The following is a 20,510-nucleotide window of genomic DNA, read 5'->3' on the forward strand; positions in this document are numbered from 1 at the left end:
TTACAAAGCCACACACAAGGACGAAATCGTACAACCAAATGGCCCATGTACACACCGTACACACGCTCAAAACGCACGTACACAACCAGGACAAAATAAAACAACACAAGAATACACCATTCGAAAGGCACACAGCCACTAAACATGGCCAACAACCACTAAAATAACACAATCACTGACCTGCAACTGCCAAAAACAAACAGAGGCCCAATACACCACCACTCCTTATAACACACCCACCCAAAATTCAAAAACTGCCACACCCACCCATGGACCAATAAAAAGGGCCCACACACACAAACCATGAGCCTTTGCAACAGACTCACTGCTGCCAGACACCACAGAACCAGACTACAAGCTACACCACACCTTACACTTGCACACCTTCACACGACCACCCTCACAAACTCCCTCTCATCACATTCACACACACACACAACCATCCACACCCCCCCCCAACATCCACACCCCCCCCCACACCCACACCATCCCCACCCACACCCCTCACCATGCCCACTACCAAGAATCCAAAGTTCAGTCACCGAGAGTTGGAGGTCCTTGTTGATCAAATCCTCAGAGTCGAGCCACAGATCTTTGGAACATTGGTCAGAAGCACCAGCCAGGCAGCCAAAACAGCCATGTGGCAGACCATCGTCGATGCTGTGAATGCTGTTGCGGACACCAGGAGGACCAAGCAGGATTGCCAGAACAGGTGGTACGATCTGCGGAGGAGGGTCAGAGCCAAGAGGCAGGAGGAACACGACCAGGCCAACGCCACCGGAGGAGGGCCCTCCCGCAGAGCCGTACAGTACCATCCCTGGGAGGAGAGGGTGATGGCCATACTGCCGGTGGAGGCAGTTGAAGGAGTAGAAGGACTCCGAGACCCGGGTGAGTACACAAACAACGCACCTCACATGGGGGGAACTGCAACCACAACCAAAATTAATAACAGGCACGCAACCACCACAAGCCATCGCATTACTCAACCACACTCCATGAGCAGGCACATGCCACTGCTGCCACCATGCCCCATGCACCCAGCTGGACAATGTCAAGTCACAGGCCACAGAAGACAACAACACATGACACGGTAACCCGGATGGCGGGAGGCTGGGCACCAAGAATCACATAGTGCGACTCCAAAGCAGACAACAATGCCCTCTGCCCATATGGCCTAGGTCACAGCCAGACAAACACTGTGTCCCAACACAGGAATGACTTGCCAGCAAATGGCGGACGCCTTGCATCAACACATGGGGGTGAAGGCACTGTTTTGCACATGACAGCAGCTAATGAACAGCCAACAGTGTGAAAGAGTGGCAGCACACACCACCACAGCAGCAGCGCACAGACACACAGCAGACAAAATGGGTGCCTGGAGATCAGAAACAAACTCACATCAACAGGCCAAGGGCCACTCAAAGATCTGCTAACAGTGTGTGCCCAGGAAGCTGGGCCAAGGTGACAGAGGGTGACACACGGAGGGAGGGAGAGGGGGACACAGAGGGAGGGAGAGGGGGACAGAGAGGGAGGGAGAGGGGGACTGAGAGGGAGGGAGACGGTCAGAGGGAGGAGGCTGACACACGGAGGGAGGGAGAGGGGGACACAGAGGGTGGGAGAGGGGGACAGGGAGGGAGGGAGAGGGGGACTGAGAGGGAGGGAGACGGACAGAGGGAGGAGGCTGACACACGGAGGGAGGGAGAGGGGGACACAGAGGGTGGGAGAGGGGGACAGGGAGGGAGGGAGAGGGGGACTGAGAGGGAGGGAGACGGACAGAGGGAGGAGGCTGACACACGGAGGGAGGGAGAGGGGGACACAGAGGGTGGGAGAGGGGGACTGAGAGGGAGGGAGACGGACAGAGGGAGGAGGCTGACACACGGAGGGAGGGAGAGGGGGACACAGAGGGTGGGAGAGGGGTACAGAGAGGGAGGGAGAGGGGGACTGAGAGAGAGGGAGACACAGGAAGATGGACACAGGGAGGAGGCTGACACACAGAGGGAGGGAGAGGGGGACACAGAGGGAGGGAGAGTGGGACTGAGAGGGAGGGAGACGGACAGAGGGAGGAGGCTGACACACGGAGGGAGGGAGAGGGGGACACAGAGGGTGGGAGAGGGGGACAGAGAGGGAGGGAGAGGGGGACTGAGAGGGAGGGAGACGGACAGAGGGAGGAGGCTGACACACGGAGGGAGGGAGAGGGGGACACAGAGGGTGGGAGAGGGGGACAGAGAGGGAGGGAGAGGGGGACTGAGAGGGAGGGAGACGGACAGAGGGAGGAGGCTGACACACAGAGGGAGGGAGAGGGGGACAGAGAGGGAGGGAGAGGGGGACAGAGAAGGAGGGAGACACAGGGAGAGCAAATCAGTCCTTTGGTGTGTGGGAATGTCTGCTCGTCAGCAGGTGGACTGCCTGCATGTAGACAAGGGTGGCCAGTGCCAGAACCCCCCCTCTTCATCATGGCAAAACGCAGGGCCATGTTACAACCTGTACACGAGCACAAGGACAGCCACCTGCATCATATAAGTGTGTGGATCCACTCCATGTGCACATGTACAGTGCTACAAGGAAGGCGCAAATGCATAGCTCGGCACACATGCACACTCCACTGCTGACTGCAGTCACACTTGACGCAGCAAGTAAGACTGTGCCACACATAGTTAAAGGGGCCAAATTGGTGCCCAAGGGACACACACATGCACAAGTGCACTGTGAGTGGAATGCAAGACAGATCCTAATTCCAAGAGGAAATGTGCCAACTTTGTAACGGATGAAACATGGATGTTGCATGGATCCAAATTAACATTGTCTCTCTCACACACAGGTCAACGTCGTGCTGCACCCCCCAACACTGGGGGGGAACACTCACAGGACCCGGATCTGCAGGAGACCGATCCCACCGGCAGCGACCACTCTCACCACTCTGCGGACGACCCCGACCGACCTGGCCCCTCTGGTGTCCAACCACCTGCAGCACCTGCGTCAGGTACAACCGTGCCAACCACCACCCCCACTCCTGCCACATCCCAGGAGACACCCAGGATCCCTGCCCCAACACCACAATGCAGCCAGGCTCGCCAGGAGGGACACGGTGTCCCGGGCACCCAGGAGGAGGCAGGCGACAACGCCAATGCCACCCCTCAGGGGTCCCGGAGACCCCATGTGCCCACAAGTGCAGGCCAGACGCAAGTGAGCAGGGGTGGCGGGAGTGGAGGACGGCGGAGGCGCGAGCCTGACCAGTTGGCTGGGGATCCGGTATTTTCCCATGTCCGTAACATCCTGGACTCATACCGGCAGGACACCACGGGCATGGCCCAGGTTGTGTCCGTCCTCGAGGGGATCAAGGTCCAGCAGGCCCAGCAACATGCGGAGCTAATAGCCTGTCTACAGCTACACCAACGGAGGATGGAGGACAGACAGGCTCAGCAAGTGACGGCGTCCCAGGGGATTCACGCTGAACTCCGTCGGATGGCCGACACCATGGCCGACCCTCCCTGTGCCAGAAGGCGGAGAACATCACCACCCACAGGGAGGGATCATGAGGAGGAGGAGGAAACATCCGACGGAGCATCCCAGACGTCGTCACGGCCTGCTGCTGAGGTTCCCCGCAGGAAGCCGGGTCGTCCACGGAAAGGACCGTGAGGGTGGCTGCTACATCACCATCTCCCAGGACACCTGGCCTGGCACCTGGCCCACTGGAGCAACAGCATCACAGCATCAAGAGACATTCTCTGCCACATGGCCCTGCTGGTCACTGGCTGACCAATGTTGACAAAGACTGTGGCATGGACTCTGAGGATTTCCAATGGCAAGGACACCAACTCCCCTACTGAACTTTGGATTCCCTAATCCCGGAAAGGCCCTCACTTTGCCCCCCCCCCCCACAATAATACATCACACTATTAAGAGTAGATGCCTGCTGGTAGCATTATTACCTAACATGTGTCTTGTACAGTCTAGACATGCCTGAGTCATCTGTTCACTTCAACCATCCACACCCTGGGGCCTGAGTCTGGCACAGGACACATGGGTCACAGTTTTCTAGGCAAGACAGACATGGAGCACCATACACACCCGTGATGGTCAGAACCAGCTGAGGGGGTGGCCGAACAACCGTGCTGACAGACACATTGAGTACAGCAACAGTCATGCGCAGAGGTCAGGGATCCTGGCCCGTGTCCTGGGGGCCACCCAGGTACGTGTAGACAGGTGGCAGAACCATGTCCTGCAAGCTTGAGTCCGGTGGATGCAGAGAATGGGGTCATGGACAACGTTGGATGCATGGGGATGGCACATGTCACAATACCCACACAGTCATGGACATCATGCACATTACACAGTCTCAGCACACACACACAGCTTGCATCTTGCCACTCGACACATTGACACATAGCCACAATCAGGGAATACCATGCCAGACATGCAGGATGCACCGTGGCAACACACCAGCATTGACTGAGAAGAGGCACCTTGGAGGCATAGGGACACCTTTAATAGTCATGTGTTTGGGATTGCAGAGGCAACTTGAAGTACACATGAACACATCATGTGGAGTAACATGTGGCTCCAACACTGGCACCCCCCTTCTGCAGCACAAATGCGTGATAGCCATGGAACTGGCACACAAGTGTCGGATAACAGCTAAATACCCACAGCTGCTCACGGAGAGACTGCCATACACCATACATCCGCTGATGTGGAAGTCCCACGCCATGTCAAGACAATGTTAACCGTATGTGTCCCAGGGCAGTGTCACACACATTGATGCCTTCATCACAATTCACTATCCCATCACTGATGACTGACAACCAGGCAGCCCATCTATTCAGGTGTACCCAGCTGCATGTCGTGTCCCATGGGGATGCCACATGTCTGCAGAGGAACCAAACCCCGACCGGGGCAGTGTGCACACATCGTGAACAACTGCCACACCCAATACACCCCAGATGCATCCCTTACCCCATGGAGACTTCCAAACGTGTCCGTGCCTATAACGCTGAGTCAGCCCACGATGCCATGTCCATGAGGAATAGCAGTGCCACAACAATGCAACCAGAAGACGGCATGCGCAGGTACCTGGGGAAGAGAGACACACAAGAAGTCAGCCACAAAAAGCACAGCCACTTGCATGTGCATTGACTCGACACATGTATGGATGACAACATGCTAGGTCACAATTATGAGTGTGGAAATACTACCATCACTGCCACCATCACTCCAGTGACACACCCACACACACCTCTGACTCACGTGCCATACATGCAGGTGGAGACACGCATCACAACACATGCCACACGGGGACCAAGGCGTGCACACTCAGACACTGGTACTCACCACTAAGCAAAGAAGTCGCGTATGAGCCGAGTCCGGATGTCCTCTTGCGGCTCCACATCCTCCACATCACTAGCCCTATTGCCAAGCCCTTCGTCCTCCACGGGTGGATGGTCCTCGTCATGTTGATTCAGGATGAGTGGCACAGCTCTTTCAACTGCCATGTTGTGCAGCATGCAGCAGACCATGAAGATCTTGCAGACCTTCGCCGGGGCATATGGGAGTGCGCCGCCGGTCTTGTGGAGGCACCTGAATCGGCTCTTCAGCATGCCAAACGTCCTCTCTATCACTCGCCTTGTCCGGCCATGGGCGGTGTTGTAGCGGAGCTGGGCCGGCGTGATGGGGTTGCGGAGAGGTGTCAGCAGCCAAGGCATGTTGGGATAGCCAGCGTCCCCTAAATGGAAAGCACATGGATATCGTTAGAACTGGCGAAGCGGTAGTGCTGCTCGGCCAAACAGAATACAGGACAGACAGACTGTACCCACCAACAACACATGCCCGTTCGTTGCGCAGCTGCATCATCATATCAGGCATCCCGCTACGCCTCATGATGTAGGCATCGTGTGCTGATCCTGGAAAACGAGCACAGACATGTGAAATCACCATGTTGGACAGACACACCACAAGGGCATTGATGGAGTGGTAGTGCTTCCGATTGCGGTACGCCACCTCCCGTGCGTGTGGTGGTACCAAACCTACATGTGTCCCATCTATGGACCCAATGACATGGGGCATCCCTCCCAGGGCATAGAAACCACGCTTGACCTCAGTCATCTGTTCAGGGGTTGGGAACTTGATGAAGTCATCCAGGTGAATCAACATGGCCTCCAAGAAATCATGCAGCACACCGCTGAACATGCTCTGGAACATGCCACCAACATGAGCTATGGTATATTGGAAGGTACCCGTGGCAAGGAAATGTAGGGCAGCCATTACCTTCAGCTGGGGTGTCAGTGCCGTAGGATACCTGTGCTGCGGTTGCAGGTGTGGTGCCAGTCTCGCCGTCAGCTCCAGAATCAACGGTTGGGTGAAGCGGTAGAGCCGGATCGTGTCATTCTCCTGCATGGTGGCCAAGTCTGGAATTCTTCGGGCAACAGGAGGCGCTCTGCAGTAATTTGGAAGTGACAAGGAAGAGTGAGTGCACTACGAGAACAACTCATGTCTACTGAGCACATGTAAATCTGGCAATACACACATGCCACATAGGGAGTCAGGCATGTGCTACATGCCCAGGACACGTATGGATGCAAGGTGACACTCCTTCCAAGACCCAGCTACACACGGTGATTGAGAACCTCCCCATGCCACGCCATGAAAATAGCTGTGTCCCAGTGCAAGTGCACTGCCCGACGCAAGACAGGAGTGACATACACCCACACATTAGCAGAAGTGTGATGCCGATTGCAGAGACTGGCAGCGGAACACTTGAGCCACAGGTCACATGACATTACACTAGTCCAGCCCACACACCTTGCCATGAAGGTGCACATGTCATGACTCCCCACACATTCCTTGTGAGTTTGCTGACATGGCCTTGTCACGCTACTCCGTGTCCCTTGCATACATGTGCACCTCACATCCGATAACACATGTGGCATGGTGTTGGGAACAGTGTGCAATGACAATCTACACACAGCCACATGTTGGTTGCTGCAACGGCTGCAGCTTTTGAGGGTGCTACAACATCAACCCGATGTAAATCCCGGACATATATATGGCATAGTCACATTGTGCACTGTGGGTAGTGATGAGTCATGTGTCATGACCCCTGTACCGGGCATAATGGGACACTTCCGTGTGTTGGTGTCCGTGCCATGCCAGTGACGCTCACCCCAAGTGCGCAGTCCCACATGCACACATGTCAAAGGAGTCAAGGGCATGCCTGGCACACATTGCACCCTCACACAGTACACATGTACACATCTCATCATACATCTGGTGCCTTCTCCACTCAGGAGGCATGTTCCACATCACAGCCTGTGACCCCTGTGCCCCACACATGTGGTAATGCACAGACGATGCCTTGATGTCCATTCCTGGACAAGTATGTCCATCCATGGACAAGTATGTCCGCCCTATTCCTACATGTGTGTCGCCTATCACCACAGTGATGTGTAAAATCCGCCGTACTGCTGCTGAGAGGGCCTGTGCATGTTCCCAAATCACTGTGGGAGTGCTGCCGTATGTGTACCCATCGTGATGGCGAGCGTAGATGCGAGTGTACGGTCCGTACCACTACGAGTACGCATACGCGTGCAGACCCATAGTGATAGAGAGCGTAGATGCGAGTGTTCGGTCCGTACCACTACGGGTACGCATACGCGTGCAGACCCATAGTGATAGAGAGCGTAGATGCGAGTGTACGGTCCGTACCACTACGGGTACGCATACGCGTGCAGACCAAAAGTGATGGAGAGCGTAGGCATGCATGTACGGGCCGTTGCCATGCATTTGGGGTGCCCTAGGGCCCCCACACGCACCGTACCTGTGTGTGATGCTCCAAATTACATAGGGGACAAGTATTAAGGCCTACATGCATGCTGGTTGTCATGGAGACCAAGTTCAAAATTCGAAATTGTTCTGGAAGGTGCACAGCAGAAGTCAGTTGGGATTTGTCTACTTTGTTGCAATGTGTTTGTGGGGCTGACATCATGCAGGAGAATGAAACCGATCGAGAACCCACAGACTGCTAGGTTTGAAGGGATTGGTGGAAACATAGGATGCAAATGTGAGTGACCAATCTCTCTGTACTCCTGTGCATGAGACTGGGCAGAAGGGCACATATAAGGCAGCCAGGTCCCATGAGGGAGCACTTGCCTGCACATCTTTGCATTCATCGACCCAGCTGCTGCTACTGATTCCCTGGAACCATGTCAAGGGCTGTGGAGAGGACACAGCCATTCACCCTGGAGGAGAACATGGCTCTGCTGGATGTGATCCTCCCACAGTACTCCATGCTGTATGGGCGACCAGGGTATCAGGTGAGTGCATAGGCCACTGCCACAGACTGTCCCTATGTGGTGACTGTGACTTCTGCCATTGCGTCCAGGTGTAACACACATGCCATGTACTGTCGGGGGGGTCCCAGGGGGGGGGTGCCTGATGTCTCCCAGCAGTGCCCTGAGACAGGAGGGGTGGGTGCAGAGTCCTCCCAGCAGTGCCCTGAGACAGGAGGGGTGGGTGCGGAGTCCTCCCAGCAGTGCCCTGAGACAGGAGGGGTGGGTGCGGAGTCCTCCCAGCAGTGCCCTGACACAGGAGGGGTGGGTGCAGAGTCCTCCCAGCAGTGCCCTGAGACAGGAGGGGTGGGTGTGGAGTCCTCCCAGCAGTGCCCTGACACAGGAGGGGTGGGTGCGGAGTCCTCCCAGCAGTGCCCTGAGACAGGAGGGGTGTGTGTGGAGTCCTCCCAGCAGTGCCCTGACACAGGAGGGGTGGGTGCAGAGTCCTCCCAGCAGTGCCCTGAGACAGGAGGGGTGGGTGTGGAGTCCTCCCAGCAGTGCCCTGAGACAGGAGGGGTGGGTGTGATGCACAGTGTGAGCCTTGATCATTGATTGTGACATTGCCATCATTCCACCTGTGTACCCACTGTGGCACGTAGTGCTTTTTCCCTCACCAGGGGATGATGTCCCTATGACAAAGGTGCAATGCGTTGGCTGCATGACATGCCTTGTTGTTACCAGCTAATTTGTACCCATATGTCTCTCTGTGACATGTGGCTGGTGTATTGATGTGGTGTCACTTGTTCCTCCTCACAGGTAGGCGCCACTGCCAAGGAGCAGATCTGGCTGACCGCCGTCAGTGCCGTGAGGGGTGTGGATGGTCGGAGGCGGCGCCTGGCCCAGGTGAGGAAACGCTGGCAGGATATCCGGTGCTGGACGCGGAGGATTGCACGGCTCCTGCTGGGGGACTCACCTGAGAGCCACAAGAACCGCGGCCGCCGCCGTCTGAGCCACCTCCACAGGCGTGTGCTGCCGGTGGTCTTTCCAGACCTTGAGAGGCGCTTACAGGCGATACAGCAGCCGGAAGGGGGTAGGTACATGTGTGTTTGTTGTGTGTCACCGGCATTTGTAAGGGCACAGTAGCATGAATCCACTGGCAGGGTTTAAAGGTGCTGTGCAGATCCTGTTTGCCCCAGTATAGCGCTGTGCCCCTGCCACCCTTCCCCTCCTTGCAATGTGTTCCCTGGTCTGTGTGTAGTCACTCCTTCACAGGGTAATGTAGGCTGGCGCTTTGTCCACGGGAACAATGTCTGTAGCATCATGTGTGGGGGTGGTGTGTAACAGGTTGTGGGACCTTGCCTGTGCACTGTCAAGTTCACTGCATGTGGGTTCCATGTCAGTTGGCACTGATGCTGACTCCAGACATGGGAGTTGGTCTCTCATGTGTCATGCCTTACAGCGCGCATGTCCTATGTAGTGGCCTGTGACATGATGTGCATGAGTGTGCGATACACATAGTGCAGGGATGGTGACGTGTGTTGCAGTCATTACCATTCAGTAGCATGTAGTTGCGTGCCCACTACTGTCCCCTGGGGCACCTTTGCCTCAGTGGTGTATGTGTCATCATAAACGTGGCCACTGTCAGTGTCTACAGCGTAAGTTGTGCTCTGTGCCATTGTCCCCTGTCACCATGTATATAGACGTGCTAATTTGTACAGGTGTCCACTGTGCAGCCTGACCTGATTGTCCTTCTTCATACTCACAGTTGCCAGTGCCTGTGTGTCTTGTTATACTCATCTGAGGATGGGCACTGGTACCTCATTATTTGTACAGGCGCACCTTGGCTGTTTGGCGTCCAATCTTGCTTTTTGCCTGCCCCTGTGTGTATCACCCAGACCATGAGATGTTGGTGCCACCTGTGTCTCCACAATTTGCCTCGTGTAGGGTCTTGTTGGGGCGGGCAATGCCTATGTGTTAAATCCTGATTACCACTTGCTGGGTCTGGGCATTGTGTGATGTGCCTGGACACACACGCAATGTGCAGTGACCGAGTCATGTTGTGCATGTTTTCAGCATTACCTATGCAGCATGTGTCTCAAGTTCATGGATATGGTCCCTGGTCATCGGTATTTTTGCCAACGCTGTGTGGTGCAGATGCAGTGCTGGATTGTCCCCAGGGCCTGGGTGCTATGTCAGACTCCTTTTCCTGTGTTTAGCTATTGTCTCATGCTCTCCATGGTATTTCAGTGGCATGGTGGATCAACCAACTGTGTGTTTCATGCCCTACATCGGTACCCTGTTCAGTAGATGTTAGGGATCTTCCTTTTCAGGCCATGCAATGTTACCTATGTAGATTGGACTCATGTGACAGATGTGTACAGGTGTCTGAATAATTTCTGTCTCTCCACCCTGCCCACAGCATCGTCGGGGGACACAGAGGGAGACATGGACACAGACCAGGCGGAGGGACCGAGCACCAGTGCCAGCCGTGACATCGGGTCTGGCACATCGAGTGGGACAGAGGCGGAGGAGAGTGTGGCCGAGGACCTGTCGACTGGCACATCAGACTACGAAGCTGACAGGTCCGGGGACGATGTCTCCGAGTGGGCGGAGGCTGCACCAGCAGCTGACAGCGGAACAACACCTCGCACCGACCCCTCAGTTTCCACCAGCCGCCTCCCACTTGCTCGTGTCCCTTCCCAGCGTGCCCGGTCACAGCATGTCTCCTTCCTGCCAGGCACCGCACCCCCTGCCCCTGTCTCCACTGCTGCCGCCAATGCTGAGTCTGTGGACATCCAGCGGCAACTGCAGGTTGGTCAGGCTGCGATCCTTAATGTCCTCCATGCCCACGGCAAAACCCTCACCAACATCGAGGCTTTCTTGGAGGGCATTCATTCATCGCAGGCTGACCAACGCAACTTGCTGAGGTCCATCGACTCCACACTGACTGCAGCAGTGGGTCTCCTGCAGCGCGACCTCCCCCCACCTACCCCTGCCCCATCCACACTTCCCACTCCCATGCCTGTCACACGTACACCCAGACGTCGGCATGCACCCACATCAACGGACACGGGCACCACACCAGCAGGGAAGGTCCACCGCACTCCTCCTGACACGCACACACAGGGTGAGGTAGGCACACCCACTGGGTCGGGGGGCAAACGTGTGACACGCAGCCATAGTGGGAGTCCGCATTCCACCCAGTCCACTCCCTCCAAATCCCCTCCCCTCAGCTCTCCTGGCCACATCTCCCCCAAGGACTCCTTCATGGCCGCTCTGTCCCTGAGCCCCACAGTTACACCACCACGCAAGCGGTCAAGGAGGTCCCCGGTCAGGGTGGTTGAGTCTCCCCCCCTGTCTCCACCCTCCCCCGGTGGCGCTGCGACCCATCCCTCTGACCCCCCCCCCTCCTTGGGGCCTGAGGTCCCTTCGGGTGCAGGGGACTCCCTGGAGGACCTTGCAAAGGTGTGTAGTGCCATCCTGGCCTCCGCCTTTGGCACTGACCCACCCCCTGTGGTGGACTCCTCCATCCCTGCACCCACAACGCCGCCCCTTTGCCCTGATGTCCCTGCGGTGCCTGTTGCTCCCCCCCCCCCCTGATGCCCTCACCAGTGTGGAAGACGATGCCATTTGACTGTGCAGGCAAGGTAGGGGACACGCATCCCACTGTGTCCCCCATCCAGCTGAGAATCATTGACTGCCCTATGGGCTTTGTGAAGATTGAACTGCCTGCGATCCACGGACATTGTGCTCCTGCTGAATAAAGCTTAATTTTGTTTTCATTATCACACTACTGCTATGCTGGTATTGGTGTTGTTGGGGCTGCTACATGGTTTTGGGTGGTGTGTAAGGGTTTGGGTGTGTGGGATATGTAGTAGTGTACTGCTCATTGGTGGGACCCTGTGATCTGTGTGCCATCACAAGGTGTTGGCTAACTTTCTTTGTTCATGTAGGCAGTTACTGCATGGTGCACTTGTCCAAGGGTGTATTCCTTCCTCTGTGTACCCAGCTTTCTTCCCTGCAGGGTGTTCCCAATGTTTAGCGCAGAGCTGTGTCTACATGAGCTGTGTGTGTGACGGAGCCCTTCTACTTTGGCCATGCATGCAGGGCCATGTCTCCACCTGCGACAATCGTGGCATCCTTGGTGATCACTGTACTTGTGTGTGGAGTCTGTTGACATGAGTTCATGGGGACATGTTCCCTTGTAGCCAGTATGCATGTGGATAATTCTGGCCTCACACACATGTGTCACACCCCTCCAGTCTCAGGGCACTGCTGGGAGTGATAGGCCCCCACCCCTCCTGTCTCAGGGCACTGCTGGGAGGACTCTGCACCCACCCCTCCTGTGTCAGGGCACTGCTGGGAGGACTCTGCACCCACCCCTCCTGTCTCAGGGCACTGCTGGGAGGACTCCACACCCACCACTCCTGTCTCAGGGCACTGCTGGGAGGACTCTGCACCCACCCCTCCTGTGTCAGGGCACTGCTGGGAGGACTCTGCACCCACCCCTCCTGTGTCAGGGCACTGCTGGGAGTGATAGGCACCCACCCCTCCTGTGTCTGGGCACTGCTGGGAGGACTCTGCACCCACCCCTCCTGTCTCAGGGCACTGCTGGGAGGACTCTGCACCCACCCCTCCTGTGTCTGGGCACTGCTGGGAGTGATAGGCACCCACCCCTCCTGTCTCAGGGCACTGCTGGGAGGACTCTGCACCCACCCCTCCTGTGTCAGGGCACTGCTGGGAGGACTCTGCACCCACCCCTCCTGTCTCAGGGCACTGCTGGGAGGACTCCACACCCACCACTCCTGTCTCAGGGCACTGCTGGGAGGACTCTGCACCCACCCCTCCTGTGTCAGGGCACTGCTGGGAGGACTCTGCACCCACCCCTCCTGTGTCAGGGCACTGCTGGGAGTGATAGGCACCCACCCCTCCTGTGTCTGGGCACTGCTGGGAGGACTCTGCACCCACCCCTCCTGTCTCAGGGCACTGCTGGGAGGACTCTGCACCCACCCCTCCTGTGTCTGGGCACTGCTGGGAGTGATAGGCACCCACCCCTCCTGTCTCAGGGCACTGCTGGGAGGACTCTGCACCCACCCCTCCTGTGTCAGGGCACTGCTGGGAGGACTCCACACCCACCCCTCCTGTGTCTGGGCACTGCTGGGAGGACTCTGCACCCACCCCTCCTGTCTCAGGGCACTGCTGGGAGGACTCTGCACCCACCCCTCCTGTGTCTGGGCACTGCTGGGGGGACTCCACACCCACCCCTCCTGTCTCAGGGCACTGCTGGGAGTGATAGGCACCCACCCCTCCTGTGTCAGGGCACTGCTGGGAGGACTCTGCACCCACCCCTCCTGTCTCAGGGCACTGCTGGGAGGACTCTGCACCCACCCCTCCTGTGTCTGGGCACTGCTGGGAGGACTCTGCACCCACCCCTCCTGTCTCAGGGCACTGCTGGGAGGACTCTGCACCCACCCCTCCTGTGTCAGGGCACTGCTGGGAGTGATAGGCACCCACCCCTCCTGTGTCTGGGCACTGCTGGGAGGACTCTGCACCCACCCCTCCTGTCTCAGGGCACTGCTGGGAGGACTCTGCACCCACCCCTCCTGTGTCTGGGCACTGCTGGGAGTGATAGGCACCCACCCCTCCTGTCTCAGGGCACTGCTGGGAGGACTCTGCACCCACCCCTCGTGTGTCAGGGCACTGCTGGGAGGACTCCACACCCACCCCTCCTGTGTCTGGGCACTGCTGGGAGGACTCTGCACCCACCCCTCCTGTCTCAGGGCACTGCTGGGTGGACTCTGCACACACACCTCCGATTTCTGGATATGTGCGCTTGGCACATACACGGTGGGGGTACGCACAATGCATTCGAGGTGAGGGTACGAGTCTACTGACACTGGTGTGGTGGGGGTACGCTCCGTACGTCCGCGGGTGTGGGTACGGGTCGTACTTACACTGTTGGGCAGGGGGGTACGCTCCTTGCATTCGCGGGTGGGGGTACGGGTCGTACTTACACTGTTGGGCTGGGGGTACGCTCCGTACGTCCGCGGGTGGGGGTACGGGTCGTTCTTACACTGTTGGCATGGGGGGTACGCTCCGTACGTCCGCGGGTGTGGGTACGGGTCGTACTTACACTGTTGGGCAGGGGGGTACGCTCCTTGCATTCGCGGGTGGGGGTACGGGTCGTACTTACACTGTTGGGCTGGGGGTACGCTCCGTACGTCCGCAGGTGGGGGTACGGGTCGTTCTTACACTGTTGGGCAGGGGGGTACGCTCCTTGCGTTCGCGGGTGGGGGTACGGGTCGTACTTACACTGTTGGGCTGGGGGTACGCTCCGTACGTCCGCGGGTGGGGGTACGGGTCGTTCTTACACTGTTGGCATGGGGGGTACGCTCCGTACGTCCGCGGGTGGGGGTACGGGTCGTACTTGCACTGTTGGCATGGGGGGTACGCTCCTTGCATTCGTGGGTGGGGGTACGGGTCGTTCTTACACTGTTGGCATGGGGGGTACGCTCCTTGCATACGCGGGTGGGGGTACGGGTCGTACTTACACTGTTGGGGTGGGGGGTACGCTCCTTGCATTCGTGGGTGGGGGTTCGAGTCGTACTTACACTGTTGGCATGGGGGGTACGCTCCATGCATACGCGGGTGGGGGTACGGGTCGTACTTACACTGTTGGGGTGGGGGGTACGCTCCTTGCATTCGTGGGTGGGGGTTCGAGTCGTACTTACACTGTTGGCATGGGGGGTACGCTCCATGCATACGCGGGTGGGGGTACGGGTCGTACTTACACTGTTGGCATGGGGGGTACGCTCCTTGCATTCGTGGGTGGGGGTACGGGTCGTACTTACACTGTTGGCATGGGGGGTACGCTGCATGCATACGCGGGTGGGGGTACGGGTCGTACTTACACTGTTGGGGTGGGGGGTACGCTCCTTGCATACGTGGTGGGGGTAGGGTCCATACATATCCGTCCCCACGCTATGTGATGTTTGTGCGGCCCGTACCCAGGCCTTTGCCACGTGGGTGCGATCCGTCCCGCCATTGTTGGGGTGACGTGTGTGGGCGTGGTCCGACTCGTACCCACGCTCTTCAGGCGTGGGTACGGGACGTACCTGTCTGGTTGTGTTGCCGGTTCGCGTGGTGACGGACTTCCGTTGTGGCGGTCGCTGGCTTATCAGGACACGCCCCCACCCCCTCGTGGTGACCAGGGCATGGGAGTCAGATATGTCCAGGCCATGTGTGGTGTGTGACTCATGTGGTTGTTTTGTGGCCTGCCCTGGTCGTGCCACCCCCACCCCACCCCACTTTCCCCCCTCCCTTAGTTATTCTGACCTTCTGCGGCGTCTGCGTCGTAACCTGTAGAGGAGGTGTACTGCTATGAGGGCAGGGATGACTCGTAGGTTCGGGTCCATGTCTGTCCGTCTCGTACTGGTCCTCCTTATTCGCGGCGTCGTCTGTCCGTCGCGTACTGGTGGTCCTTGTTCGCGTCGTCCTGATTTCCCGGCAGTTTTTGGCTGCCGCAAAATATTCACCGTGCGGGGTGACGTCGGTGCGAATCGTGATTCCTGGGTCGTGAATGGCTGGCTGCGTGCGTCCCGACGTCAGGTCGGCGCTTTCCCGGATCGCATTGGTAGGTGTTTTTTGTTCGGTTGGGCTTTTTTACGATTCGTACGGTAATGGTGTACCCGTGCGAATCGTAATTCCTTGTTTGTAAAATTTGACGACCGGGTACGCGTCGGGCGGAGATTATGCTCCGTCCGACGGTTCGTACCCGGTTTTTGCAGGATCGTGATCGGCACCTATATGCGTGTGTAAACTGTCGGGTAATTTTAAGGCGTAATTTGGATGTAGAGAAAGGTCTAGTTAATGGCGCAATGGGTAAAGTGGTGGATTTTGTTAATTATCAGAAAAAAGAAGGAATTGAATTTTTAAAAATTAAATTTGAAGATTGAAAAAGTTAAAGAAATTGGTTGTTGTTCAGTTCGTTTTTTGCTTGTTAAAGACTTATATGTCCGTAGGAAACAATTTCCATTTTCTCTGGCATATGCAGTGACTATTCATAAATCTCAAGGATTAAGTGTAGACAGTGCATTGGTGAACATTGGATCTACCGTATTTAAAGAGAGTATGGCATATGTTGCTTTGTCGCGAGTCAGAACATTATCTGGTTTGTTTTTGATTGATTTTGATGAGACAAAGGTTACTGCAGATGCAAACTGTGTAAAAGAGTATAATAGGTTAATAAGGGTGTATGCTCCAAATTTAGGTCAATATCCTGTATGTGAAAAGCGTGTGGTTGGTCGAAAAAGAAGGTTTGAGAATATCTGTTCTGAAGGTGTCGAAAAGGGAAAAGAACAAGATAATGTTGTGATTGCAAGCAAAAAGAAATTGGACACTGTTGAAGAGAGTGTTGGTTATCAGTTTGAAAATAGTTCAGGTGTCAACTGCTATGCTAATGTAGTGGTCAATGTTGTTTTTTATCTTGAAGGCTTGCAAGAACAAACTATGCAGAATCGGCAAAAAAGATTTTGTTCTCTGTTGCATTCTGTTCATGAAAAGTTGACAACAGATACAAGTAAAATACAACCTGTTTCAGATGTTCGTAATCTTTTGGATGTGTGTTCTGGTTCTACACAATTTTCACAAAATATTCAACAAGATGCTCAGGATTTTTTAATGTATATGCTTACCATTTTTGAAAATGAAGGTGTAGAAATAGAAAATATTTTTGGCCTTTCTTACATATGGGAACACTATTGTGAAAATTGCATGTATACATGTAGCACCAATGTAGACACTGAGAGATTTCTGTATTTAACATTACCAGACTGTAAATCAGTGTCTTTCAATAAATTAGTTAAAGGTGCAAATCAAAATATGGAGAGTAGCCAATGTAAATCAGAAATGTTATCCACATTATTTTTAACAAAATATGGCAAATACATAATTTTATTGATGCAACGTTGTACAGCCGACGGAAGAAAATTGGATGCTTTAATAAATCAATTTGTAGCAGCACAACTATCAATATCAGGAAGGACTTTTGTAGCAATTGCTATAATTTTCCATGATGGTCCTTCCACCACATCTGGACATTACACTGCCTATCTAAAATGTGACAAAGGCGGACACTTTGTAATGATTCCCAGTTGGTTTTCAAACAACGTTTGCCTAGGGAATTACAAAATTCCTACCTAATATTTTTAAAGTCAAAGTTTTAGGAAGATAATTCATTCTCTGAGGAATTTATTATTATAATTTAATAGGACTACCATTGGACAATTTACATAAAAAAGGAGTGCAAAAATACCATTTGGCCTCAAGGAAAGGTATATGTTTGAATTATGGACTTTTTGGTGGTCATTGATTCAGTGAATATTTTAAAGCGGCAACATTTATAGTTTTTATAAGTTAAAGTTATAAAATGTTGTTAGCCATAAGCATGTCATATATGTGTGATTTGTATTTTCTGGTATTTTACTGAGAATAACATGTTGTTTTTTTTTAACAATCTTTCTGATTGTGTTTTTTTTGCCCGCTGTTAAGTGATGAGTACGATTGAAATCACTATTTCTAGTGAAATTCAATATATTCTGAGAACAGCAAAAAAGGCAAACAAATTACTTTGTGGACCCTATGCTGTGTTGTAAAAAATGTATTATTACATGTGATAACTATTTTTTTCTTTTCTTTCACAGATCCTAATTTTAAAATAAGCAATTTACATCAATTTAGATTGCAAAGAAAATCTGAAAAAAATGTATACCACTTTTTATTTCTATTACTGTGAAGGTAAGTTTAACTAAGTATCAATATGCAGACTGGAGAGATCTGCAAGATGCTACAAAGTTTAAACACGTTTTTAAAAACACTCTGTTTATACCTATGTAGTTTTGAAATCTGACCGTAATCGGATATCATGTGACCTGCAAAAAAAGAGATTTGAGGGGTTCATAATATTTCCCATTGTACCTATTGAAGGACCGCAATCATTTCAATCATTCTGCTTTGAACATCTTTGCAGACAAAAATCTGTGCTTACCTTCTATCATTCGCAAGCAATTTTAAAAACAGAAATATGTCACTTTTTGTAACATAGTTATTGCGCACGACACTCTTTCATATTTACAAAGAGAGGAAAAGGCACTCTGTGCACTTTTTCTACTCCATGTAAATACAACCTCATCATACACACCACTTTACGTGGAAAGGTTGTTCTATAAGTGTTGTTGTGCATGATTGCACTGAATACTCATAGAACAAGACACATCTCTAGATTTATCAGAAATCATAAATCTCAATATGTGTGTGAATGCTGCACCATTCTAAAATTGGTGTAGGAATGCACAACAAGGAGAATTGTTTTCATTTCTCCACATTTTTATATCTTCAATACATGCTAAAATGTTCAGCATACATTGAAGGAGAAAAATGTGTTTTCTCATTGTTTTTGTGCAGGAAGGTGTGTCTTCCTGCACAAAAACAAACAGCACATGACACAGATATCCTTGCACTATAGTGCAAGGGTGCCTGTGTCACCACATGGCTGCAGTTTAAGCAGCCGTGCAGAGAGAAGCATAGATTTGCAACATATTTATGTACATATGTTGCATCCCTGTGCTTCGGAAGTACTACAGCACACTGCAGTTAAAGAGGTTACTGTGTGATGCTGCAGCACTTCCTCATAGTTCTGCACTTATACATTCACCATACGCTACTAATGCATTCATTCAGTCATTTACGTACTACACATACATTCATCTAAACTTTCACACACTAACAAAGAAATATAGCTCTTTTTTTAAACCAGGAAAGTTAGTTCTTAGAAGAACTTTTTTTTTTCTTCTTTTATATTTTTTTTTTAGTTTTCTGAACAATTTTTTATTTTTTGGTGGTTTTCTGGAAAAAAAAGGAAAAAAAACAGAACAGGAGGAACAAAACCATGAACTTCAGGAAAAAAAAAAAAACTAGCAATGGTGACTTTTTTGCCTACGGCAGATCAGACCGATAGACTGCTCCCCGTAGCATAAAGTCGCATTGCATTTAATGCAGAGCACTTTCAAAAATTGAAATTGTGGACGGATGTCCAAATTTTGTGCTGAAGGATGCACTCTTGAAGTGCTCGGCTGCGATGAGTCAGAAGGAGCAGGAGCGACTCTCATCCTTCGGCATTCCTCCCGAACAAGATTTACCGGATGAAGGGTCCTTAGATGTTTCATCATGCTAGCTGTTCCGCATGAGTATTTTTTGTTAGGATCACCTCGAGACAGCACTCTCTGGCAGATCTTGCACGTCACCAAGGTGGCATTGGTCTTTGTTTGCCCCTCAGGATAGGTAAAAAATTTCCACACCACAGATGAAAAACGTGGTGGGCGTGGTGGCTTTTCCAAAAAATCATCCTCAGATGTATGAGGAGATGCAGGAGATGCCTGCAGCCCTGAAGCCATTGTTTGTTCTGAAAAAAGTTTGAGCTAAGTAAAAACTTAGTGAAAAAAGCTTCTTCTCTGCAAAGAGATGCTCTTCCAAAGAAGGTCAAAGAATAATGATTGAAATGGGTGGGGTCTTTCAATAGTTAGAACAGGAAGTGTAATGAACCAATCAAATCTCTTTTTTTGCAGGTCACATGGGATCCACGCACCCTGCGCTTACGCAGCACGCACCCAGTGCGTATCCGCAAAATGAATCTAAAAGGAATATAGGATTAGATGTAAAAATATATTTCTTTTAAGAGTAGTTTAGAGTTTGTCTTCAATTAATATTCAAATGAAATACATATATATATGTTTTTTTAAGTGTTAAATATTTTGCGGGATCCGCGCACCCACCGCGTAATACACGCATATGATGCATTGCAGAAGTGCGGAAGCGTCGCGTAACGTACATCGTACGTGTCGCGTATAGGCTTGGAGTTGCGTACCGGTCGCATTGCAATCGCGCATCAAACACGTACCTAACGCATATCGTGCGCAGATGCTTTCAAGTAGGGATCGAGAACAGTGCGCATAGGGTGCGCGGATCCCAAAAATATGGAAATAAAGTTTTGAAAATATAGTTTAAAAAATATTTTTAAAAATATAAAAAAATATTTTTAAAAACCCAATAAAAACAAATAATATTTTATAATTTTTATAAGAATTAATTGAGAAAATAAGTTAAAAAATGGTGATAAAAAAGTATTTTAAAAAAAGATAATTAATTAAATTGACACACTGAAATTGAAGAATATAGAAATCCAATGAAAATCAT

This window comes from Triturus cristatus, chromosome 8 (genome assembly GCF_964204655.1).
Source record: "Triturus cristatus chromosome 8, aTriCri1.1, whole genome shotgun sequence".
Lineage (NCBI taxonomy): Eukaryota > Metazoa > Chordata > Amphibia > Caudata > Salamandridae > Triturus > Triturus cristatus.